This window comes from Mustela erminea, chromosome 15 (genome assembly GCF_009829155.1).
Source record: "Mustela erminea isolate mMusErm1 chromosome 15, mMusErm1.Pri, whole genome shotgun sequence".
Taxonomy (NCBI): domain Eukaryota; kingdom Metazoa; phylum Chordata; class Mammalia; order Carnivora; family Mustelidae; genus Mustela; species Mustela erminea.
Genome location: NC_045628.1, coordinates 32,173,104 through 32,199,407, shown reverse-complemented (window position 1 = coordinate 32,199,407; position 26,304 = coordinate 32,173,104).

Here is a 26,304-nt window from a genome sequence, read left to right as displayed (position 1 = left end):
TCAGTTGATTCTGAACTTTGTTTCATTTTTTTAAAGACTTTTTTTTAATTTTTAAGTAATCTCTACACTCAACGTGGAGCTTGAACTCACAACCCCAAGGTCAAGAGTGGCATGCTCTACCAACTGAGCCAGCCAGGTGCCCCTTTTTCATTTTTGAATAAGGCACTCAAACCCATTGTTTGTCCTCAGCACAATGGACAAAGAAATTATATTTTCAGGTATAAAGTTCTAGTTATAAGATAAATAAATCCTGAGGATGTAATGTACAGCATGGTGACTACAGTGCATGTTTTATCTGAAAGTTGGTAAGAGAGTAGATCTTAAAAGTTCTTATCATAAGGGAAAAAATGTAACCATCTATGGTAATGGACATTAACTAAACTCATTGTGGTGATTATTTCACATTATATACATATATCAAATCATTATGTTCTACACCTAAAACTAACACAATGTTATATGTCAATTATATTGCAATTAAAAAGAAGAAATATGTTTTCCAAGGTATAGCTCGTTCTGCCATGGATATCAGCATTTTTTAAAAATTCACTAAATTCAAGAGATTTTTCTCTAGGCTACCTAGTTATTTACTATTGGAACAATAAGTACAGGTGTTAAATGTTGGAGTTTCCACAGCATACCTGTGTCAGGGCTCTCCCAGACATAATGCCCAAGTAATGAAAAAGCATAGCATAACATTTCCATAATTTGATCCCAATACAAATCACACTAGCCTCTCACTTTCCCTGCACACCCAGGATGATACAATGTGCCCTCTTAAGATCACTGTACTTTTTCCCCTCTAGCCAAGGGTAGTCACACTGGAGGAGAGAAAAGCACTGCAGGTTGTGGCAGCCCATACAATGCTGAACAGTCTTCACCGAAGATGTACACTTCCTCCCCTATGGAGTGTACCAGTTCTACACTCAAGAAGAGCACAGCCAGTCACTGGTAGGCACCAGAGCTACTCTCCAACTCCAACCATCCTAAGAGCACTCACATCAGCCACTTACCTCCCACGTCCCTTACTTACATCACCAACATTCCAGTCTTCAAACCCCGATGCCTCCAGCCCCCTACCTCTCCATCTAATTGTTAAAATACCAGGCTCATAAGCCATTCCTCTGGGTGTTGATATGAAAAAGGTCCCTATTGTCTAAGTCCAAACACCTTTATCTGCCATTAAAGGTTCTTCATGGTGTGATACCCATGTCTCCAAATTCACCTTCTCCCACTCTCCTAAATTTAGCTAGGTTTGGTCAAATTAATCACTTTCCTCCAAAACTATTTTTACCTCTGTGATTCAAGTCATGATACCCCCTGCCTAGAAATCCCCTGATTTTAATTTTTACTTACTTACTATGTTGAAAACATTTGCTATACTGGGAAGTACTACATAAATGAAAGTAAGATTTTACTTTGTTTTGTTTGAGATGAAATACAGTCTAGTGGGAAAAGTATGAAGCTTCCCAAACTACCACAGTAGAGTATATCTGCTCTAATTGCTTATTTAATTGCCTGGCTGCTCAACTAGACTGCAATCTCCAGCCTAGTTGAGGGTAGGAATTGTGATTACCTATTTATTGTTGAATTCATACTACTTGACAGACTGCTTCACATATTTAGTGAATGAATAAATGTTGAATGTCTATAACAGCTTAGTTAAGTTGCAGAAGTAAAATTCAAACTGAATCTTTGACATAGTTGCCTTGGGTTTGTTTCTTTATCTGTAAAATAGCAAATTGTTTTCATACAAGAAAAAGAACTTCTGCATCCAACCTGTACTTTTTCTTTCTCAGACTTCCTCATAATATAGCAAGGTATCTTTGTTCTCCAAATGAGTGATGGCAATGCAAAATAAAATATTGAGGCTATAAAACATTTAATACAGCCCATGGTGTACACTAGGCACTAAATAATATTAGAGGAGGGAATGAAAGAGAGCAAGGAACAAATAAGAATAGGAAGACAAGATAAATTAAGACAGAAAGGGAAGAAGATGTAGCAGAAACTACAGATTGCTCCTGATACCTATTCTTCCATGATTATAAAATTTTTAGCAGGTACATGGCTGGCCATGGTAAGACTAGTTTTCTAGCTTCCTTGGAGCTAGATATAACAATGCATTTAAATTGTGACTGATACATAAGACAAGTTTTGTAAGCCAGCTCTCCTGTAACATTCCCCCAAGAAAGAACTGGGTTATACCATTTGCTAATCCTTCTTTATCCCCGCCTTCAATCTGCTGCATGGGAGCTGGTGTCACCATCTCAGACTACATCCTATGGATGACAGAGAGGGGAACTGGAAAGAGACCATGTCCCTGGGAACTTTGTGAAGCAAAGCCATCATCATATTAGAACTAGATTACTTACTATCAGCCTTTTTGCATGAGAGCAAATAAACTTTTACCTTATCTGAGAGTCATACTTAAACCTACATCCTAACACACAGAATCAAGAAGAAAGGGCTAGGAGCAGACATGAATGAAAATAATAGGCAGGAAGGAAAACACAATTCCTGCCTTCATGATGACTTCCCTTTAGACACGCAATCTAAAGGGAGAAACCACAATTCCTATTTTACGAGAACATTATGAGGTCAAAAAAAGAAAGTAGCTACAGAGTGCTTGCTTCCTTGCTTCCTTCCTCAAAATCAGCCATGGCAAAACTCTTCTAGAGGAAGGCAATTACTGAACTGTCATTATCAAAAACTACAAGAAGTCAGGGGGAAACTGAAAATTGACTTGAAATAGTAAAGGAGGAGTTTGCCCAAGGATACTCTTTTCCTGGTACTTTACTAATGTAGTCCCAACCCTAGCGTAATGGGTTAACATTAGATTAAGGCCACGTTTTATGTGCCTGGAATGTTAATAAAGTTAACTGGGGACTAACCAGCTGCTCTGGAATCTTCACTCCTCAATCTTCCCCTGTCTAGGGCACCAAACTGTTCTTCTCCCAATGTTATTCTCCCTGATATTTACCAATGAAAACTGAGCCCAAGTGTTAGGTAAAAGCCATCAGTGGTAGCGAGATAGAATCTATAAGGGCCTAAGCTCAAAAGGCAAAATATTTAGACACCTAAGGAGCACAATTACTATAAAGACAACAAAAAGAACAATACTTGAAGTAGAATTGTTAGAATGACAAAAGATTTAAAATAAGCAAGGCTTTAAATATCTTTGAGAAGTTACTAATAACATGGAATATCAATAGAAAATCTCAAGAAAAGGAGCCCACTAAAATATTAAAAATGACAAATATAACACTTGGAATTTTTAAATAGAGCAATGGGATAAATAGTAGGATGCAAACAGAGTAGAAATTTGTGAACTGGAAGATTAAACTGAAACACGCTCAGAAAGCAACAGGATAAGATTGGAAAATATGTACCAAAAGAAAGCTGAATAAACACCTTAACATCTAAGAGAATGTTTGTCTAGTGTTATACAGAAAGTGCCACCAAAAAACCAGGACACAGATCAATCGGACCACCAAATCCAATCTCTGAACTTCTCTGTTACAAGCTCCTTTGCATAAAACTTCCAAAAGTAGGCAAAGATGAGAGAATAATAAATATAGCTCTTACAGGGGTGTCCCATTACTTCTATACAACCAGGTAAAATCTCAAGGTAGAGTTAGACATTAGAACACTTATGCAGAGGCAGGTTGCCAATATGAATTCCTAGTAATATTTAGATCATGTGACCTAAAAGTCCACTTTGGCAAGGTCTCAGATTATGCAATGGTCTCTTGACTTTCTGTCGAATGAGAATAGAAAAGGGTGAGAGAGTCCCTCTGTAGCACTTGTGCGTACAGATATCCCTGGGGAATGCGATATGCTACAATTTATGCAAGATTGGACAGTGGGCTATCCACAGACCAGGACAATGCCTGGCTCATAACAGTTGTCAATATTGTGAATTAGGTTCAACCACAGTAATACGAAGAGGTTGTTATATCACAAAGCATTTTTGGAGTGTGAAATACGCCTCTCAATAGAAAAAGAAATTTAAGTATAAAAAAAGATAAATTGACTCTAATATTAAAAAACAAAAACTGTTGGGGCACCTGGCTGTCGGTTAAGCATCTGACTCTTGGGTTTCGGCTCAGGTCATGATCTTGGTGTCATGAGATTAAACCCCATGTCAGGCTCTCTCTCTTGCTCTCAAATAAATAAATAAATCTTTTTAAAAATTTATATTTATAAATTTTATATCATATATATTTATAAACTTTATATTTAAAATTTTATTTAAAATTTTTATATTTAAAAAATAAAATGAAAACAATTTTTTTAAAAAGAACAAAAACTATAGCAGTAATATGATAAAGAAATGTATCTGATTTATCACTATGAACACAGAAGATACAATTTGATTCAGAGTATAATTGTAGACTACTACATGGTTTTCTCCACAATTCATCTGAAGCATTTTTCAAATTGAACCAAAAATTAAACTTAGCTGTAAAGAAATCAGCAAACATTGTTGGAACTTCAACTTTCAAATGCACTATAATTTTTAGGGCTCAGAAACCTGACAAAATATTTTTGCTTACTTTTCAAACATCAGTCAAATAGTAGCTGGGGAAAATCTATTTTTAAATGATCATCACTTAAAATATCTGATATCTACAAGTTTTAATGGCTGGACATCTGTTTTCAAAAATATCAAAGGTTGACTCAGATCTTCCAAATATACCTGCAACTTGGGCACAGTTAATAGAAACATTTGTATGACAAGTTTGGGGGTCTTTTCCTACATTGGCAATAATTTTCTGTATTTTCCCCTGCTGTCACCAAAGCAATTTGTGTCTGAAAAAGGGCTTCTCCTGCATAGAACTTGGTTTCTCCTTCTGTCTGATCCTGCAGTGAAGTCATCATAATCTTGTTTTTACGATGACACAGTCTGTTGCCATGAAAATGATTGCAATGTCATAAATTCGGCATTTCAACTTTATAGCAGAATCAAGGAGGAAAAGATGACGAGGTTGTTCGAAAGGAATGGTACAAGTGCTTCTGGTAATTAGCTGGAAGAACATGGAAATAGTAAAATGCACAGGGAGATTTAAAAAAAACAAAATGGCTATATGGGTCCAAGCCCTTTCATTTAAACCACAAAACTGCCTCATATGCTACCCATGAAGGTTTTAACATATGGCCCCTTTTACCATTAATTACTTTGTGTCCGTGATAAAACCAGTGGATTGTCATGCCCTTCGTAAGCTTAAGCATCTGTTCTTTGAATTAACACCAACACTCTGGACAAGAGTTTGAATTTGTGAGACACAGTCACTAAACTTTTGAGAAGAGAAGCACTTGAAATGTTACATTTACAGTCTTTCCCTACCTAATGAGAACATTTTTTAACCTCAGTTTTAGTGTGTGTTTTATATTACTTTCAGGAATTAAATGGAAGATAATTTGTAATTCAATTTAAAAATGAAATTTTGAAGATCAAAAGAAAAACATTACTTCCAGATTCATGAATCCACAAAAGCAATCATTCCGCATTTAGCTCTCTCTGGTGTATGACACAAGGTCCTCCTTATCTGATACTATCATTTTGATTCTTATCTTCTCATATCTGTGCAAGAACAATAGAATGTTCTTCACAGGGATAATTGGAGGGACGAGAGTTAACCTTGGTACTTGGCACGTAATACATGTTCAAGAACTGTAAGTGCCTTACTGACACCTGATCTTCAGTCTAGTGCTCTTTCAATTGTATGACATGTTCTACTTTTGGAAGTGCTTTGTTAGCAGCTTCATTCATTGTCTGTTCCGGTTTGGCCTTCAATCTTGATTAAGTAACATCTTGAACTTCTATGACTACACTTCTTAGTTTTCCTCCTTTGTCTCTGGCCATGTCTTCTCTTTTCAGGTTCATCCTTCCTACTTGACCATTAAATACTGGGGTTCCTAAAAGTTCTTTGATGTTTATCAAGGTCTTCATCTCTTCTCTAGACAACCTCCCCACCCCAGTCTCATTCAGATCCAAAGCTTCAGGTACCATCTCTCTATATATACTGCTTATTCACACATGTATTTCCTCTCCCAGACCTTTCCTTTGAGCTCATGCCTCATCTTGTATGACATGCACAACAACATCATTCCAATGTACCACAAACTCGATTTTTCAAAACTAAGTTTGGCTTCTTCCCCTGCTAAAATTGGCGCTATTCTAGATGTCTGCATGTCAGCAAATGCCACTGTTGTACAAGCTGAAACCCTTGAGCCCTTTTGCACTGCATGGCGTATCTTACCTATCTTCAATACCTGTCAATTTTATCTCCCCAACAGCTCTCAAATCCATCTATTTGCAATACCTGGCACATCATGCTGGCACCACCGAAGGAGCCTCCTATCTGCTCTTGCACATCCATTCTAAAGCCCCCTGTACTCTGTTTGTACTGCAGCCAGAGTGATCTTTTCAAAATCCTAATCAGAGCACATGACCTTCCTGCTTAAAACACTTTCACATTCTCTTGAAATAAAGGTCCAATCATGAATAAGACTGCCCTGGGCCTGCATTATCTGATTCCTACCTCCTTCTACTCCAGCCACCTGGACTTTTTCAGATCCTCAAATGTATTTGAGGATCTCTTTAACTCAGAGCCTTTGCACATGATGCTCCCTCTTTCTTTTTTATAAAGTTGTATTTATTTATTTATTTATTTGAGAGACAGAGACAGAGCTTGAGCAGGGGGCAGAAGGCAGAGGGAGAAGCAGATTCCCCACTGAGCAGGGAGCCCAGTGCTGGGCTCATTCCCAGAACCCTGAGTTCATGACCTGAGCTGAAGGCAGATGCTTAACCGACTAAGCCACTCAGGTGCCCTGATCCTCCCTCTTTCTGAAATGTTCTTCCACCTTCCATATCCTTCAGCTCTTTGTGTAGTTTGTCGACATTCATCCTTAATTACCACTTCCCCGCAGAGTCATGTGATACCTGAAATTATCACTTTCAGGGATAGGAGTAAGTTGACTGTATTGTAGTGTTTCAGAGAATCACTTTCTGTCCTTCAAAGCACGTGTGTCATTGTACAATTACACAATTATTAGAATAGTTATTGAATTAACTATAGTTATTTAATGTAACTATAAGCCACATGAAAATAGGCAAGATGTCTATTTTTATTTCTGTTTTATCCTCAGCTCCTGGCATAGTACCCAGCATGTAATATATGCTCAAGATACTTTTTGGATTTATGATTGATATTCTTATCACAGTCCATTGAGATGTTATCACAAGTGACACTGCAAAAATTCTTTTAAAAAATGGTAAATATACACCCACCAGACTATCCAACCTTTCTACTTACTGCTAGATATATTTTCCATAGCATCTTCATTCACAATAGCCAAAAATAAAAACAAAATATAAACTAGAACACAGCAACAGTGAATAGACAAACTATCCACATAATAAAATACTACTCGACAATAATATATGCTCAAAAATACCTTTTATGCTCAAAAGATGTTTTTAAAAGGAACTATTAATATACCCCAAAGAAGATTTGAGAATCTCAAAATCTTTATGCTGAATGAAGCAGCTAGACATTAAAAAGTATGCACTGTATGATTTCATTTTTATAAAGTTCTAGAAATGCAAATCAAACTATAGGGACAGAAAATAAGTCAGTGGTTGCCTGGGGACAGGGGAGAGAAAGAGATATTGCAAAGGGATACAAGAAAACTTTGGGGGAGGGGGACTTATAGGAGATGCTTATTAATTGTGGTGACCAATTCATACATGTTTGCATATATCAAAAACGATCAATTGTATTCTTTAACCATATACAATTTGTCAATTATATATACCTTAATAAAGTTGCAAAAATGGTATAAATTTAATAGGAATCTTTAAGTGCTAACTACAACTCGTTCTGACTTAACATTATCATATTACATACTAAGGATAACAGAGGAAATGTATGAAAGGTATAAATTTCAGCTGTTTACTAACAAAGCTAACAAAATAAATTTGTTATTGAGTCATTAGACAAATATGTATTATTTCTAACAGAAACCAGCAAAATAAAACAACTAAGAAATCCTTGAATTTATAGTTAGAAAATAACTCTAAAAATAACATTCCCTCTCATGAGCTTTTGGGTAAATTAAAGATACCAAACAAAATATTTCTACTTACATATTTATTTGCTGGATGTTACTAGAGACTCTCATGACTTGAGTCCCAGAATATATATTAAATATAATGGGCTTGGAAAATGGTATGACCAGAAATTGAAATAAATTAGGAGAAGCACAACTTTTAAAAGGCATTATTGCTAACACTAACAGTAGTAAACAAGTCTCCTACCCTTTAACTTTCTTTCCTGTTAGTTTTCATTGGAGTCTCACAATCTGTGTTTAAATAAAAGCTCTGAGCATTTTTGCTACAGGCAAAATTTTATATTCTCTTAGTTCTGTGATACAGAGGAGTCAGCCATTTCAAATTTTTGCAGACTAAATAGAATATTAATGGCCCTAATGATTTTTAAATACTATTTGCAAGGTTGTTTAAAATGACTGTGTCATAGTAATGATCAATAAGATAATAAATGTGAAAATACTCTGTACATGGCAAAGGGCTATGCGTAAGCCCTTATGCATAAGCATAAGTGAAAAAAATGAAAAAATTCCCCTAAATTATTTTTCGTTGGAAAGAATAGAAGGGATGGAAAGCAATCATAACTTACTCAAATACAACAAGTACTAAAAACAAAAACCAGACAAGTATAGGTCGCTTGAGAAAACAGAAGCCCACCATCTATTTTAAAAGAGGGAGACATGATTTCCTAAATAAGAAAATAAACCATTCTGAAAATATATGACTTTCTTATGGCCCAGAACAAAATGTTCCTTCATTATCTTCATTGTAAGAACAAAATCTAGAACAATATTTGCCGAATTTTTTTCCTAGAATGGTTCCACGGGAACAAAGAGTTTCAGAGTCAAGGAAGCCTAGGTCATTCTGAGTTAAACAGGGTTTAAAGGGCTATTAGAGTAATTTTCACAGACCCTAAGATGATTATAATAATGTGAAAGAGAAGATAATATGAAGAGAGAAGTATATTATGCAGTCTTTTCCAAACTTCCTTAACAAAAGAACTATTTTTTTTTTCTCCAAGACCGTAATGGGAGTGCGAAAGGATTTTAATCTAAATGGAACCAGAGGATATAAAGAATCTCACCAATGTGCCCTCAGAAAAGCAAAACTTAAAGACTGAGACACTGATTTCCTGTAAATGTCTGATTTATGGAAAACAGAAACTTATCTTTAGACCAATGAGCATCTGCCAAGAATCTCTCCCCATCTTCTAGCCAATGAACTCACTGTGTGGACCCTGACTGGACTCCCTCCTCTTTGGCACTCCTTGCCCATAAAAGCAACCTACCCAAAATCTTGTTGGAATAGCCTGTAAATTGCTGCAACTTGTAGGTCCTAAACTGCAATTTCTCTGCTATTCCCAAATAAACTTGATTTCTGGAAACTCAAACTTCCCCTAGTTCACATCCTTTATTTTCATGTGACAGGTCTGACATGATCAATCTTTAACCAGAAACACTCTGAGCTAATCAGTATAGATGATTTAGGAATTCAGGGAATCCCATGAAGATCAGAACATAGAAATTTTACAAGAACACAGTCATAGTATGACTTTGACTACATTAGTGTTGAGTACATGAGATTACAGATTACTAAAGCACTGCATAAAAGTAACATTGCAGGGCGCCTGGGTGGCTCAGTGGGTTAAGCCGCTACCTTCGGCTCGGGTCATGATCTCGGGGTCCTGGGATCGAGTCCCGCATTGGGCTCTCTGCTCAGCAGGGGGCCTGCTTCTCTCTCTCTCTGCCTGCCTCTCCATCTACTTGTGATTTCTCTCTTTCAAATAAACAAATAAAATCTTTAAAAAAAAAAAAAAAGTAACATTGCAGAAAGAGTTTGGTTACAGAGAAGCTTGCAACCAAATGTGGGAATAAAAGTTGCTACCATGTTGGCCAAATAACTCCTATTTACTGAAACCCTTGTGTGAAAATTTATAGCACCAAAGAAAATTCCAAAACCCAACGTACAATGAGAACCCAAGAAACTAGTGATAGCGATAGGTAATTGTTTCCCAAAATGGTAATCTTGGAACCCTGGCCAGATGTGTAACTTCTCTATAAAATCTGTCCTTCCTAGTCTCTGGGTACCTTGTACGAAGTGGCACATTCCAACACTCCTCACCCTCTTCAATTTGAGATTTTCCAGGAAATCTCAGTCACTTTCAAAACCCCACCTTGGAACATGGAAGCTGTGGAAAGTGATTTTCATGTACACAGCTTCTGTGTACAATTGAGTCACAAGTGCACTGCACAAAGACCTCTAGCCAGGAGAGCAAATGGGACCCAAAATCCAAACGGTGTTATAGTCGCCAAGCCACGTATCCTAGCCTTGTGCTGCCTCCATCAGGAGAAAAAAGGTCCTGACTTTTGCAAGAAGGCACTGGTTAACTGGCCAGATTTCTATCTACTATCCTCATCCATGCAAAGAGGGTGTCTTTTTCTAATTCTCATAAAGCCACCCTCTCGGCTTAAAACACCCTGCTCACAACCAATGGCCCTGACCCCTTGATCAGATATCTCTACCTTCCTGCACAAGAAGTGCCCTGTGGCTCTGGTGACACGAATGAAGGGCTCCTCTACAGGCAGAAAACATACACCCAAACCTGAATCTGTTAGCCAGGAAAAGCTAGAAGCTTTTCCCTTCTCCCTACCCTTCCCTGGGCAAAAACAGCAGAAGGATTTGAGAAAAAGAAGCAGAACCACTGGAAAGTAGAAACACAGGAGGGTGTACTTCACAAATAAAACCCCCATTACAGAACCTATTGGCCTAACCCAGTGTCTGGATGGAACATTTTTGAGCCAAGTGCCCACTCCTTTGGTCACTCAGTATCGCCAAGAAGGAGAGGTGGGTAAGATTCTATGATGCAAACAGAGCTGGGCTGTTGGTGGTGGGTAGAGAGGTATCTGTTCTTAGAAAAAGTGAATATGGCCTGGGCAGGTACACCACCAGAAATGTGCTACTATCTCTCTCTAGACTTCAGAGTGATACATTTTTATATAGATTAAATAATCCTGAGCCTTTAACTTTCCACATTGGATTTTACATCTCAACTCCATGAACTCTAACTTTCTTTTTCAAGTTAAGAGGCTCATTTTAGGTATAAAACTGAGAGTTTTATAAGTACTTTGATAACAATATATGTGGGAGAATGATAAGGTGATTCTGCATGGTTTAGGCCTGTTTCCATTTCCTAATAGCAAACATAATTTTTCAAACCTTTTCACACTGATACCTGCATGGCTCTCCAACAGGAGTCAAAAAAGGGGAAAAGAAGGAAACTTTTCAACAAGGAGGCCTGCTCTGTGGAGGAATGATTCCCTCTTGACCCCTTCCCAAACACCTCCGAAGTTCTTATTCCCTCCTGCATCAAGGAATGATCTGACCAAAACTTTGACTCCCAGAATAATATTCAGGGAAAGAAAAGCAAAAAAGAAAACAAAAGATTCAGTTAGACACTGACAAAGGAATGAACTTACTCTTGCCCAAGAAAATTTAGGGACTGAGGAGCTTTATGTCCCCATTTTATGACATATCCCTAATAGACCTACTCGAGGAAGTTCAGAAAGCTTGGGCTGAAGGAAGTCAGAGATCTGAAGGGCTAAAAGGAAAGAAGGGAAAAACACATCTCCTGTGCTCACCAAGAACCCCACGCACCCGGGCCAGCAGTGAATTCCTCCAGCTCTGTAAAAATGCGATTTTGTAACAGACACAGAAGAAAAATGAGACATCACAAGGTGTGACAGTGAAGCTCTGACAACACAAATGAAATGAGAAAGGCAGTCAGCCCAGGCTGGGTCCTTTGGAATTCTAAAGAATTCCCGATGCTTATTTTGTTCATGTTCGAATTAGTTTAACACTGGCTTCCAATGACCTCTCTGTGTGCCAGGACGTTTTTCACTCATCTCCAGGGCATCCCGCTATTCGGGGAAGGCTTCCCTGAAGGAAAGAAAGCACACCCAGTGACCCACGTAGGAGCCAGATACCGCTGTCCTCCTTCTGGCGGAAGCCTTAGTAGCTCTGTGCAAACCATTTGCAGCTGGGTATTTCCCTACTTGTGAAACCAGATTGTCTTCCCAGCAGAGCAGGACCTATTTGATGAATGGTGGCAGAGGGCTAAGGTGGAAGCAGATTTTGATTGCCTTGATTGCAAGAATCCAGGCGTTTAAAAGTGACCTAGATGGCTTAACCCTTTCTTACCTGTGCTACAGTAAATGACAGACAACAATTGTGTGTATATGCTGACACAAAGCCAAAGATAAAATAGGTGTTTTGCTCAGTGTGTTTGAAAAGCACTGTGATCACATTTCTAATTAGTCTCTGAAAACTATATTACATAAATAATTCATTAATGTATTTCAGCAAAAAAGAGCCAGTATATATGCATAGAGAGTAAAACGTAGAAGCCCATTTTTTTACCCCTCACCCACTCCCATTTTTCTTCCCAAAGGTAACCAAATTTACAGTTTTGTGTGTATGACTTTAGTCAGGTTTCTATATATTGAGGTAAATAACAGATTTTTCACGAACATATTTTTCTGTCTGTTGCTCTTTTCACTAACAGTACATCTTTCAGGTCCTTCCATGTTAGTATATAAAGGTCTGCTTCATCCTCTTTAATGGCTGCATAGTTGTTGTGGTTTGATATAGTGGAAAATTATCATTGTGTTGTCATGGCTAAAAAGAACTTCAAAAAGGAAGTATACGATTTGCCTGATTTTACAGCTACATCTTGAAAAATTAAATGGTACCTTCCACAGGCATATTTAAACTCTAGTCACTGAAAAAAAAATGCTCCGCGAAATGAGCCACAGAGCTCAGTGCTCACAGAGGCAGCCTGGTATGGACTCTGCCTTGTAATCTGGCTTTGAGGGAGCTCTTTGGGTGGCAACTGTTTGCAGTAACTCCTTGAAACTGATCAAGTGCAAATAATTTCCAATCCTGACAACCCTTTACATATAAATTGTATTAAACTTTGACCTGGTGGTTCCTTAATAGAAAGAGAAGGTTGTTTGGGGAACAAAATGACAACAAGAAATAGAAGAGCAACATTGACTTGTTAGGTTGATTTTCCTGACAGTGGTAACTTGCTTTCCATAAATTCTGGAATGCTTAAGCAGTCTTTCTTTAAATTATATTGGGCTGATTGGGTTACTCACCTTATTACAACACTGGTCTCTATTTTTCCATTGTGAATTACTACCTGGCTTACTCTAAGCAAGTTAAAGATTCCGTAACCTCTTTGGTAACTAAATTTAAGGCATTGCAGCAGAAATGGGTCATGAGGAGTTCCCTACTAGTTTCCTTTTAAGAAAGTAAAATGAGCCTAAAGTTTAAGGAAAAAATAACCAACTGCATTCTACATAACTGCATTCAATAACACCTTGGCATCCTGCACTTTAAAGTCACAGTGTATTTTAGCTTCTCTGCAGGAGAAAAGAAGATAATCATTTCGTGTCAGCTTGTAATGAATTAGCACTACTCTCTGATCAATGGAATCAAAGGCTATTGATAGCACCAACAATATAGATGTTAGAAAATTTTGCATTGGTTTAATGCCTGAAATCAATCAGCCTTTCACCATTCTGTTTCCCTTCCATTGCTCTTGCAGACTTGGATAACATTCAGATCCTGAATCATCAGAACCTCCTCTAAAGAGGGGAGTAGGCTCTACTGGAGAGTCTAGTAGTCTATAGCTACTGGATTTGAAGCCATCGAAAGCAAGAATGGGTAACTTAATCATCAAAAGAAAATCCTTCCTGCAAGGAAATGTCAAAAATCAAGGGGTCATTGCACCTTGCCATGGTTTTGTTTGTAGAACTTCCCAGTTTCACATCTCTTACAATCTACTGTGGTTACTCAAGGACAAGGGTCCTGGTGGCAGCAAGGCTTGCCGCCAGGATTTGAGTCTGAATGCAGCTCATGCTTTCCTCCACATTCCATTTGTTCAAGTAACTTTTCCAGGGCTATGCAGTCAGACCAATTATCTTAGAAACAAGCAATTATAACCACATTCACAGCTCCCTAAAAGGGTGAGTCCATTCCAGTAACAGTTTCTCATGAAAGAAAACAGTAATTGAAGGATTGGCAAGGCTATTGCAATAAACCAAGACCTCTGGAAAGACATTTAATAGCACAAGTGCATGCCTACGCACACACACATACATGTCCACTTGCTTTCCTACCAGAGAAGCTTATCCTTTCCATCTAAATCAACTAGATACTGGGGTTGGGGGAGGGTAGACTATTGGCAATAGGAAATAAAATAGATGAAGCTATGGTTGGCATTCTGAGTTCTGGTCCTGTACTGTTCTTTATTATCTGTTCACCCCATGCTGACATGTTGTTGAAGGGAAGTCACAACATAAAATATTTATAAAGTCTTATTCCTGAGATAATACATGTGGAAGTACTTTAGAAAAGGTAAATTATTCTAATCAACCTAAGGTAAATTTAGTCCTTTTTGGAGGCTAATTCACATTTTCAGCCACAGAGTACAGTACCAACTGAACCCAGGCATGGCACTTTGAGACAACCAAACTACCTCATCTAGAAATCTTGCTCTAAACTGATAACAGCACCAGATCTCAATCTGAACTGGATACACACAAACACTAACGTGCACATGTAGCCTAGAGGCACATATCCAAATCCATCTACACGATGCTTTGGATCTAAGTGTCCAAAGGCTATTTTTCTAGGATTAGGTAATAAATTATTTGAGGGTAAGAACTTATTTATCTGGGCCTCCTCCACAACACAGACTGTAAGAATTTGTACATCATCTCAGTCAGTAACTAGTTGTTGAATTGATTAACAATCAGACTTTCATGATAGGTTTTCAGATACTGGACCTTTGAGATGACATGTAAACATATGCTTTGAGTAGACTGGTGAAAATATTGTCCATAAACATTTGCTTTTGCCCAAAGGAAAGAAATATGTGTTTGGTTTTTTTTTTATTTATATATATTTATATATTTCTTTCCTTTGGGCAACAGTAAAATGTCTGTGGTACACACACACACACACACACACAAACACACACATGTATTTAGGCAGCAAAGCAGCTCATTCCATTTGGTTCAGGAAACAGGAAAGACAAACCCTTATGGGAGAGAATGGGATGTCTGACCTTGCTGCTTTGTTTTTCATGCATTCAACCAGAGTATTAGGACCAAGGGGAGACAAAGGTAATTGAGCTGGGATTCTGGGGAAGCATTTTGTAAGTGAATGAAAGGCCACAGTGATGAGTTCGGTGGCAGAGGGGGTTTCCAAACACATCTCCAGAGAATCTGGAATGAACCTAAATAGAAAGGCTTTTTTTTTTTTTTTGTCAAAATGCATAAAATGCTAGGTTTAATATTTGTCTCTTGCCTGTGCACGGGTTAACATGGGTTTTTGGTTTGTGGTTTGAACAGAACAGACCCAGCCCAGTTACCTTCCCCGGCTCCCTGGCCGCCTGAGCGTGGAAGCAGCGCCATCTACTGGCTACAGATGCAAGGAGCGCCTCGCATGTCCTCAGAGCGGAGTCTAGGAACAAAACATGCATCATTTTGTTAATAAGGCTTTTGGAACCCCGCTGCTCCAAAGTTAGGATCCAAAAACAGATGACAAAGTACATGAGCTTTCCGTTCTCTCTCTAATTCACCCTCCCCAAATATCCTTGGGAAGTAAACACAACGGAAGAAAAAGAAATAGAAACTTGCCTAAGAAAGCAAGGAGTGATGGAATTTGGTCTGTCTGGGGAAGGGGAGAAAATAGAGCTCTTCTGACTCTGCAAACCAGGCTTCAAAATAGACTTAAACCCATGCTGCCCACCCCCATTTCCTCTACCCCTTGGGCTCAGCTAGCTAATGAGGATGCTGGCTAGCTGGGGGGCTAGGGGTGACATGGAACAGAAGAACAGTAGAACTGGGCTGCAGACAGGTCAGCCTAGGGCTGCGTTATGAGCCCTGTCAAATCCTGGACAAGTGGTGCTTTCAGTCCAAAGCAGAGCAAAAGCCCCCACCTTCCTCTGTCCCAGATGCTGAAGGACAGCCCTAAGCTCCCAGAACTACCCCATGAATGTCTGTCTATAGAGAGGCAACCCCAGAATAGTTTGATCTTCACCACCTGCATTTCCAACCCAGGGAAATTTTCCATCACAGGCAAACACAACTTTCCTGCTGCGAACTGCAGCTCACTTATTAAGTTCCCACTTCCAACAAATCCAAAGGACCACCAAATTCTCTATTTCAAAGGATTGGCATAAAAAAGCCAAAATTCATCATAAGACCCAAATCAGGAACCGTTTCTTAGCTCTCGTATTCAATGAATAGTACAACAGATCCCAACGGATCCCTCCTGTGAGATTTCTGATGTGGGACTATCAAAATGAGGAGCCATTTGTTCACACACACAAAACACAGCGGCATCAGATCAGCAAGTACGGAGTAAGACAGTTTATACCATGCAGTTTATACTGCAGTCTGCTCTTCTCCAACACTCTTGCCTCCTGGTGATCCAAAGTCAGCCCCCATCACCCACCCTGCTTTTCAGAGAGTACATCTCAGAGGCTGGCACTTCTTTAACTCCACAGACAGGATAAGTATCTCAAAAAGAGGAGAATCTTTTAAAAAGAACCAAAACCACATGTTTTTGAAAGATGTGATGACTGTTTCTCTAAAAATGAGACAAAAGACTCTATATTAGGTTGTCTTCATTTTGCCAAATATTCTTAAAATAAAAATAATCTCAGGAAATAAAGTAAAGAAGCAGACTGCTGATGCATTTTTGAACCTTAACAAAACTTAGGAGAGAGAGCCATACAATCTAATTGCTTGGGTTTGGGTTTTAAATTACTCACCACGCAGTAACAAACTCTATTTCAAGCAGGGATGATTCTTACAATGGTGGTTACAATAGACAGTTCTATCACACTTTTGACATTAAGAAAATGAAAAACACCTATTCTTTTCTGGTTGCTGCTGCTTTGTTTGTTTGTTTGTTTAAGGAGAGTGTGCATGAGCAGGGGGGAGGGGCAGAGGGAGAGGAAGAAGGAATCTCAAACATATTTCACACTGAGCACAGAGCTGGACCTGAGCCTGAGTTGGATGCCAGAGATGTTCATGACCTGAGTGGAAACCATGAGCAGGATTCTCAACCCACTGAGCCACCCAAGCACCCTTATTCTTTATATGACACCATGTCCCCTCTTGCTTTCAAAAACTGCAATATTTAAGACCCTCTTTCTTTAGGAAACTGAATCATAGCTATCTCTAGCCAAGTCACTTCATGAAGCAACACCCAAATACTGATGTGTGTACAGTGATGTTGATAAAACGGGGAGGTGGGCCAGCAGGAAGGAGGGAGATGTGCCCTGATGTATACATTCATATGCGTTGTTTTTGTGTTGACCACACCTCTCCCGTTGAAGCATCAGTTCCTCCTAGAGAGAAAGACTTGGTTTGTCTTCGAACTCCCTGGTTTAGGTTCCTAAAATAGTGCTCTATGGAGGGCAGGTACTCACCAACGCTTTATTTTAGCCAGTTCAACCTGCCCAATTTCTAAACAAATCCATACTCAAGGGAAAAGCATAAAAACAACCCTGTTGGTTCAGTGAGTCACTGAAATGGCCATCTCAGACTCAGAATAAGGTAGCTCAAGGGGAAGAGCAGAACAACTGTTCCCATTTAGGACCTGGATCCCCAGGAAGTTCTTCCCTGTGGCCCCAGAATCCCCTTACCAACATCACTGCCCTATGTTGGCCCTATCATAGATGGGATTCTGCTCCAGGCCTTGGACTCAAATTCTGGCCAGTAACTCCCACCTATATCCCCACCTCTCCTGAGCATCAGGTGTTATCTTGTCCTCTTGGATCACAGTTTTGTCCTTGAATGATGACCAGCTATCTGGTTGCCGGCACTGCCAAACGCTGTATTCTCTGACTCAGACTGCTGGCCACCTTCATCTCACCTTGATATCCAGTGTGTAAACGATTTGCTCATGTTCAGTGATAATGCTGTGTTCTTTGTACAACTTTGTATGCCCCCATGTCTACCACATAAAAGAGATATCTGCATAATTAATGTGGGAAAACAAATGAACAAATTAATATGTTAGCATTACCTAATTGACATCACCTCTTGGGTGGCTCTCCAGAAGCTATTCATCCCTAATAAGTACACTGTATGCCTGGTCCTAGGGTCTCCTGTACCCCTTCTTCTTGTAGATAAAATCTAGAAATGAGTTAGCACTCCATGTCTTCCATCCCAGAGCCTATGTACAGGTGTTGAACCAGCTTGTGGGTTCTTCAGAAGGGCCATCTAGCCATGAGAAGACAGGCCCACCCCTGGTGAGTTCCCAAGTTATGGCAGGTATGATGAGAGACAGGTGCAGACCTAGCATCCCCTAAAACCTACCATTTTATTTTGCCAACACTTAAGAGTACTTACTACTCTGTGCAATCCATCCATTTAATCCTTATAATAACCCTATGATTATCATCTCATTTGACATAAAACAGACACAACAATGTTAAGTCACCTGCCCAAGATTACACTGTGGCAGGGCTGGGCAGGTTGAGTCCAGAGCCCACATTCTTGTGCTCTACACTACGCCGACTCTCCATTCTGTGACCACCCAGTGGCTGTTATAGTCTCCCTATCAAGAAAGAAGTCAAAGATAATTTGACACAAGCCAAATTAAGAGAAAACTCAAATTTACACCAAACATGAAACTAGCCTATCTCTTCCCTGCACCAGTGAAATACTATTTAATTCAGAAACTGGTGTGGGCCATGACAATCTTTTGGCGGAGAGGTGGTATTAAGGCAGTAGGGATCCAGAATAAGTGCAGACTGGCTTTAAGAACTCAAAAGGTTGCACTGTTTTGGTGGGGGGAGGGGTTAAGAAAGCAAGCAGGGCCTAGGATGGCTCCAGTATTCTTACTGCTGTTGAATGGGTGAGGATGGCACCTTTAATGGGGGTTAGGAATATAGGAATAAGAGTGAGTTTTGACAGGAAAGGAGTGGAAACAATAACTTACTTTCATATGGGCTAAAAAACACATTGATGTTAAGACATGATTCACCTAAAAAGTACGAACAGTTAAGACACGATTCGCCCAAAAAGTACAAACACTATAAAGATAGCACCTTTACAAAACTGCAAAATAATTTGAAAGCATTTTAGATTCATAGAGATTTCCATTTACTTAAACTTTGGTTTTGTTCTGCTCACAGCATCTCCCCAATATGTCAGGGAATGCACTGGACTCCACATACTTTCATGATTTCACAATTTCAAACTTACACCTGGATATGATTATCCACCCCCCCACCCCCCCCCCCACCCCCGCCCAGTGTTGGGGCCATACTTCTGGCCAGAACAGTTCAGGAGGCAGAGGCCCATCTGCACTCCAGGCTCCTGCTTCTCTCCCCCGTAGGATCCAGAGACCAAGCTGTGGCAAGGGAATGCCTGCCAGGCAGGCCCCAGGTGTGGGAGGCAGGCTCAGATGTGGTCTGTACTTCACCCAGGATGGTCTGGGCCAGCTGGGCCCTGCTCAGTGAGACTCACAACTGAGACCAAAAAATTGATTTAAAGCAGGAATAAGGAATCTAGAGTAAAGGAATCCCAGGGTCTAATATTAAATGCACAGGATACTCCCTTAAGACTTCAGTTGGCAGTCCGTGGAAGTGATAAATTGTTACAGAAACATTAGAGAAATTCTAGGGAGGAACAATTCAGACAAACCCTTTCTTAGAGGACATATCAGGCCAATGCAGTACACCACAGACCCACTTCCATGTTCAGTATCAAGTTTCACAAGCAGCCATGTCTGTGACCAGCACCCAATTCTGTAGGCCTTCCCTCTCCTGCATGCCCAACTCCAGCCTCGCAGGAAGTTCATGTGTAGGGATGACCTACACATGTCCCTATCACAGCCAGTCTGTGGCCACTACAATATACTGTCAGTAGGATCTACACTGCGTTTACTCTCGGTTTAGCATAGCTGACCAACAGTGTCTCCCTCATAAGTATTTGGGAGGCTAGGACTAAATCTGAATTTCAAATACACTGTATTTTGTTTCTATAAAAGAACATCTCATGCAGCATGTGGACATATATATAAACCAAAAATTATTTATTAATCTGAAATTCAAACTTAAGTGAGCATCCTGTATTTTATCTATTTTCTCACCTATTTACCTAGTTCATCTATTTATCTTTCTACCCAGGAGGTCTCCAAAGTTGGATTTTGACAGCTTTAGGCCTGGGGCAGGGGGACTCAACTTGAGCAAGATCACACAGAAGAGGCAAAAAAATAAACTGCTGCTGAATATAATTTTATAAAGGACCGGGAAATCACTTCTACTTAAACTCTGACAGAATCTTCTCTTCCTGTTTTCCTGATCTTAACGAATGGCATTACCAAACCATCCGAGCTGACATTCTGGGAACTATCCTAGACTCTGCCTTTGCCCTTAGTCCCGACCTCCACTGGGCCACAAATCCACCTCCACACTAATTTTCAAATTCACCCCTGTGTTTTGGCTGTCCTGTTTGAGCCTCTCAGCTCAAATATTGCCACAGTCTTCCGAGAGGATCCCCACCTCCCTCTGACCCTATTCAAGTGAGCCTGGAGATGTAGAGCCTTCTAAAACCCAAATCTGACAGAGTCACTTTGCTTACAGCTCGTGCACAACCTACTCGTTGCTCCACGCCCAGGCTCTCTGCCCTGTGCCTCGGTACTGGGGAGAAGGCAACCCGGGAGCCACCTGCATGTGCCTCTTCTCAACACAGCATTTGGTGACAATGTTGGTAACTGGAAAACTGGTCAAGGTAGGAATATTTACACCCTAAGAAATCAACAAGCACTACAAATCAGGGCCTTTTGTTTTTTAATTGGAAAGCTGATTGTTAAACATTTACCAGCCCACTACCACCTAGGTCTTCTAGGATACATTCATATTCGGCTACAAGAAACAGAAAATGCGGCCAGGAATAGATAAACCGCCAGTGAGGCTCAAGGTGTGGTCCCAGACGATCAGCAGCAGCAGCATCTGGGAACTTGTTAAAAATACAAATTCTCAGGACTTACCTTGGATGTTCTGAATCTGAAGCACAGGGTGGAGGCCAGGCAATCTCGGTTTCCATAAGCACTCATGTGACTCTGATACGCACCTATATTTGTGAGCTGTTGATGTAACCAGAGCTTGCAAATGTTACTGTTGGTATACAGCACCTGGAGAGCTTGTCAAAACGCAGCTCCTGGTTCCCTGGGTCTGAGGCGGAACCCCTGGGGATGCTGCTGCTTGTTCACCAAGCCGTTTTAACTAGCCAGGGCTTAAAGCACAAAGATACTAGTAATTTATTTAACAGGAGGAATGGAAGTTTAGGACTGTTTCGGCGGCTCAGTGACATCATCACACACTCTCTCTCTGCATCCACTCAAGCAGTATGCTCATAAATTTTAATAGCTGGCTGGGGTTGAGGCACCTGCTGACTTGTAACATCATGATTTGTAGCTTTTGCCAGTTTCCATGGTGTAAATACTTTCATAAGAGTTATTTTTAATCTACCAATGTGATGCTGAGCAGTTTGCAAAATTCTTGAAAATATAACTCTCAGATCTCATAAGACAGTATGAGCTGACTCCAGTACACCACTGGATATAGCCCCATGATCCCCTGGTAAAGAGAAAATGCCACTGACAAGGACGACAGTGCTCTGAGCATGGGAGTCTCCAGCTTTGCAGATCCATGCAAGCTGGCAGTGTTTTATCAAAAGCCTCTGGATGAACGGCAAATCTTTTCTTTTTTTTTAAGATTTTATTTATTTATTTGACAAACAGAGATCACAAGTAGTCAGAGAGGCAGGCAGAGAGAGAGGGGGAAGCAGGCTCCCCGCTAAGCAGAGAGCCCGATGTGGGGCTCGATCCCAGGACCCCGGGACCATAACCTGAGCCAAAGGCAGAGGCTTCAACCCACTGAGCCACCCAGGCGCCCCTGAAGGGCAAATCTTATTACTGGTTTAAATCAACCTAGGCAGATGAGGATTACCCCACATTTGGAAATTCTGAGTTACTATATAAAGAGGTAAGGTGCAAAAACCCTGTGGAAGATGAGTATATGGTCCATAAATTAATCCACTGTACAAATGTGTATTAAGTACCTACTATGTACCAGTTACATGGCTACAGTGAACAAGATCACTGAAGGCCCTTTCTTCAAAGTGCTTACCATCGGGGCACCTGAGTGGCTCAGTAGGTTAAGTGGGTTAAGCCTCTGCCTCAGGTCATGATCTCAGGGTCCTGGGACCGAGCCCCGCATCGGGCTCTCTGCTCAGCGGGGAGCCTGCTTCCTCCTCTGCCTGCCTCTCTGCCTACTTGTGATCTCTCTCCGTCAAATAAGTAAATAAAATCTAAAAAAAAAAAAAAAAAAGTGCTTATCATCTAGAATTAGAGTTGACACTCTACCTAAAAAAAAAAAAAAAAAAAATTCAATGTAAAGTAAAAAGTACAGCCATAATGTAAAGAAAAAGCACAAGAATGTGAGCCATGTGAGGGCAGGAATTTTTGTCCATTTTGTCCATTTTGTCCATTTTGCTCACAGCTTTTTCTCTGCATCTCCCCTTGCTGGGCAAACAGTAATCTTAACAGTTATGCTTGCGGCCAAGAATAAGGGGAAGCCACTCTGCCCTGCAGCACACAGTTCCAGAGGTCAGACCTCAAGAGGCCCGTGAAAGCTGTGAAAATGCACCGGGTTGAATAGGTGAGGACATACTAAAGTCAGATTCCTCTATGAAGCCACAGAGTCGAGTGATCCTACCTGCTGCCCTAGGAGACTGTGATTAGTTCAGGAAGAAATTCTAGCAAATTGATAATAAGACCTAAGTAGGACAGATGTTTAGAGGCAAGAAATACCCAGAGCCTGGCAGAGGGCTCTGAGTCACCATGTTTCCTGGCACTTAATCCATAAGAAATTAGCCAGCAGCAAAAGAAAACCATTTGACCTTGTGGGTATGGTTCTCCCAGGGTTTTGACTTCTCTCTTTTTTTTAAAGATTTTAGAACAAGCAGTGGCAGAGGGAGAGGGAGAAGCAAACTCCCCACTGAGCAGGGAGACTGATGTGGGACTCGATCTCAAGACCCTGGGTTCATGAACTGAGCCAAAGGCAGACGCTTAACTGACTGAGCCACCCAGGTGCTCCTTGACTTCCTTATTTTGAGTGGGTTTCCTTCCTTTTTTTATTTAACTTTTTACTCCTATTTTCATGAGTTAGCCCCAAATTTCACGTTCTAATACATGTATCAGTCTGCCAGGGCTGCCATAAGGAAATACCATAAACTGGGGGGGCTTCAAACAACAGAATTCTGGAGACTGGGAAGTCTAAGACCAAGGTGACCGTGAGTGACATGTGATGAGACCTCTCCCCTTGGGTTGCAGATGGCTACCTTCTTACTGTGTGCTGCCATGGCCTTTACCCTGTGTGCTTGTAGAGAGAGTTCTCTTGTGTCTCTTCTTATGGGGACACTAATTCTATTGGATCAAGGCCCACCTTTATGACCTCATTTATCCTTAATTACTTCCCTAGAGGTTCCATCTCTAAACACAACCATACTGGTGGGTTAGGGCTTCAATATATGAATTTGGGGATGGGGGAATACAATTCAATCTACAGCACACACCCTTTATGCAATTTAAACAAGTTGCGGGGAGGGGAAGGAAAAAGGTTTCAAGTCTAAATCCTGAGAGTGAGTGATGACCTCTGAAAAGCATAGATGAGGTAGACATAAAGCAAGAAAACACACATGACCCAAGAAGAAACTCATTAGCTAAAAGAAGCCTCTGTCAGCAAGAAATTCCACCCCACTTGAGATTCTAGGGAAACTGAGAACTTCTTACTTTAAATGAGTCATATTTACAAATAATTTTCCTAAATTTAAGAAACAGATCAGGCTAAGGTTCAAAAGAATCTGAGTTACATATGAGGAAAGTAACTTTAGGCTACTTGGAGGAAGTGGGCACTTCCCACAATGGCATTGGATATCCCTAGGAAGGCTGCAAAAGGCCAGGGAAGGAAGCCACCATTTCGCCTTCTCTACTAGCAACAAAGACTAATGGAAGAGTTAGGTGTACTCCATTCTTCTCCACACCACCCCAGCCTAGGAGAATTCAATGTGATCACAACAACAGTACAACTGCATTTTTTTAATCTTTTTTTTTTTTTTAAATAAACATATAATGTATTTTTATCCCCAGGGGTATAGGTCTGGAATCGCCAGGTTTACACATTTCACAACAACTGCATTTTTCTTATCCACCTCCCATCCTCTATTAAAGGAATTTCAACCTCCTACAAAGGTCCCTATCTGCCCTCTGCAGAACTATTTCCAAGTGTTCCAGTGGATAACTTGAACTCAGACTTCTTCCTTTGGTAGAATGCCTTATGGTGGACTGCTAATGAGGTCTCTGACCCTGAAGAAGCCAGGGCACCTCAACTGCACACAGTATTTTGCAGGGCCTTTGCCACCCACCTTGCAGCTTTTGAACAGCCCACAGTGGCTCTGAAAGCTCTCAGATCTGGAGAGAAACATTCCCCACTTGGGTCCTAAGCTATAGAAATAAACCACATGGCTTTTTAGTGAATACTGACCTGCATGAGTCTTGATTCTTGTTGCTCTAAGCGGAAGTTCTTTCCACAAAGGCTCCTCGTTCTTTCTAACACACATGAAACTAGGGATCACCTTTTTTGGTTCTTCATGAAAGGCCAACTATATACTCAGGTTAGGTGAACACAAGCTGAGTCAAGCTGACTTCCTTTCTACCAAAGGAATTCAGAAAGAAAGCCTTGGGGAATCTAACCTGAAATGACAGAAGACAATGTTTTTAGAAAACAAGGAGAGATCAGGGGTACTTCTAAAATGTCAAAGCAGGGACTTCCAAAAGTTCACCTCTTCATAAAAGCAACAAGAACACTAACAAATTGGTCAAAATCAACTTGGACTCTGGAAATTAACCAAAGACTTACAACAATCCAAGGAGCATTTATTTCTCTCTCTCTCTTTCTCTCTCTCTCTCTCACACACACACCCTGACTGACTCTCATTATGAACAGCAAGTTTTGTGGCATTTTTACTTGCTCTATTTCCACTCTTGAAAATGTGTAGTAACTTTGAAAATCAGTGACTCTACAACCATGAAAGCTACAAAGACCATCAGCCTAGCAGCTGCTAGTGAAAAAATTAATTTAGACCTTCCCAGAGAACCGTCACTACTTGAGCTGTCTGGAAGTCCCTGTAAAAGTACAATAAATAGAGTTTTTCCTTACTTGACCTGATTTAGGGCTCACTCAGCGAAAGTCCTATCCCTAAGGTGTTAAAGATGTAACAGGCAATTATTTAAAATTGCAGCTACCTACCACAGTGACACCAGTAGACAAGTAAACAAGAGACTCGCTAAATAATTTAAAAGAAAAATCTAGAGAATAAGTTATCCATAGAGGGCTTTACAACATTCAGATATATTCCTAGAGATCAAGAAAGCCATGTACACAGGTGGGTCCACCACAAAGACCTGAAAAGGCCCTAATCTCTTGTTCTAGCTGTCTTACCATTCTGCACAAGCAGGAAGTGAAGACTAAGGCAGAGTTGGAAACTGCTAAGCATTGAATGCATCCTATAATTAGTTTCTTATTGCTGCTGTAACAAATTACCACAAACTTCATGGCGTAAAACAAAACAAATTTGTTATCTAGTATTTCTGGATGTTAGAAGCTTTACATGGGTGTCACTGGGCTTAAAAGAATTGTTGGCATGGCTTTGTTCTTTCTGGAAGATCTAGGGGAGAATCCATTCCCTTTCTTTTTCTGTCTTCTAGAGGCTGCCCATATTTCTTGGCTCATGATTCCCTAACACTCTGACTTCTGCTGTTGTGGTCACATCTCCTCTGACTCTCCAGTCACCTTTTTTTCCCACTTTGAGAACCTTATGAGGTAACTCTATGAAAAGCTGCATACCAACAAATTAGATAATTTCAACAAAACAAACATATTCTTAGAAAAGCAAAATACCAAAACTGACTTAAGAAGAATTTAAGAATATGAATAAAGCCGTAACAAGTTAAACAGTATGAGTTAGTAATTTAAAACTTTGCACAAAGTATAAATCCCAGAACTAGATTGATTCACTGGTGAATTCTACTAAATA